The sequence below is a fragment of the Dipodomys spectabilis genome, unplaced genomic scaffold, assembly GCF_019054845.1.
Source record: "Dipodomys spectabilis isolate Male_0828 unplaced genomic scaffold, ASM1905484v1 ptg000972l, whole genome shotgun sequence".
Taxonomy (NCBI): Eukaryota; Metazoa; Chordata; class Mammalia; order Rodentia; family Heteromyidae; genus Dipodomys; species Dipodomys spectabilis.
This window is the reverse complement of record NW_024871649.1, coordinates 19,278-20,764: the sequence shown is the minus strand read 5'-3', so window position 1 is coordinate 20,764 and position 1,487 is coordinate 19,278. Positions and strand designations below refer to the sequence as shown.

Sequence of the window (1,487 nt, the reverse complement as noted above, 5' to 3'; positions counted from 1 at the left end):
ATTCTCCAAGTGAATTGTCTGGCTTTGATGTCAAAATGTATTCAAGATTTGTTTGTACACATCTATAATGATTTCTGCAGAGTTTGTGATTTTTTAAATCAGAAATCATTTTAACTTATGTGTTGAAATGAGTAGTACAGAAACTAAAATATTTCTTGTGCTTGTATGAAAAATTTATATTTTAAAATAATCTGTATTTTGTTTGTATAATGTCCATAATGTATTTCATTCGCTCCTTGATAAGATACTTTGAATTCTATATTGTTTTATAATATATAGGCTCATTATTAAATGTGTTATTTCAGATAGCATTCCATATAGAAACAGTTTAAGATTCCTTTTTTTCCTAAGTCCTTATAGTATTTTATTTCTTTGGGATAAAATGACAATGTTATCTAATTTCAAAAGTTTTGTAAAGATTATGCTATGTAAAGGCCTTTCTAAGTTGAGGATTTAGTACACTGATGTCAAACTAACTTTCAGTTCAATGAATTACATGTACTGTTACATTTGTATTTTTGTAATCAATGTTTTAATAACTGATTTTCATTTCTTGCATCTGAAGAATGAAAAATATGGAATACTTCACAAATTTTCATATCATCCTTGTGCAAGTGCCATGTTAATCTCTATATTGTTGTAATTTGGGTAAACGTGCTGCTGAAGCATGTAGTATCCTATAAATTTAAGTATTTAATGATGCAGTCTTTATACAGGCATATATCCTTAGTTGACTGTTTGTAACTAGGAAACCTTATTGTTCCTAAAAATACTATTGATCTTACTTCGCTAAAATTCTATGTATATTGGAAAAAAACTTATATTGTTTGGTCGATTGATCACATTTGCAAATTTTTTGTCAATGACTATTTTAAGTCTTTTTTCATTTTAAATTTGATCATACTTTGAAGCCTTTTTAGCTAGGACCAAAGATGATGGCTTTTCAAGTACTTATTTATCTACTGAATTATCTTTGTGGAGCTAATGAATGCAAAGTAAGCCTTGCTTAAGAGCTACTTCTAAACTTCTGCAGCTTAAAAATTCCTAAATGAGGTCTTACTTGCAAAAATATCTAACTGACCCTTTACTCTTCTTCCATGTAGCAACAGACCAACCAGAATATCTTACCATGACAGCATAGATTTTCTTATTGGAACAAAACTAATCTTACTTAAAAGGGATCATAGACAACTTGTACTTCTCATTGTTGCAACAGGTCCACAAGTTGTCATGTCCAAAACGAACTTTACAACGTTGGTGCGGGGGGGGGGGGGTTGGGGGGGGAGGAAGGAGAAGGATTGGGATTAGGAGGGGAGGGGGGAGGCTGGGAAGGGATGTGAAGGGTAAACAAAGGAGGAGGCTGCAATGCTTGGTAAGAAATGTACACATTATCCTGCCCATGTAACTGTAACTCCTCTGTACAGTATGTTCACAAATAAAATTAAATTAAATTTAAAAAAAAAAAGAAAAAGGAGTAAAAAAAAAAA

At 31.4% G+C, this 1,487-nt stretch overlaps 1 pseudogene; it reads right to left on the bottom strand.

Annotated features, from left to right (window-relative positions):
* Positions 1–569: 569 nt before the first annotated feature.
* On the bottom strand, positions 570–669 carry LOC122102913 (annotated as a pseudogene).
* Between the last annotated feature and the right edge of the window lie 818 nt (positions 670–1,487).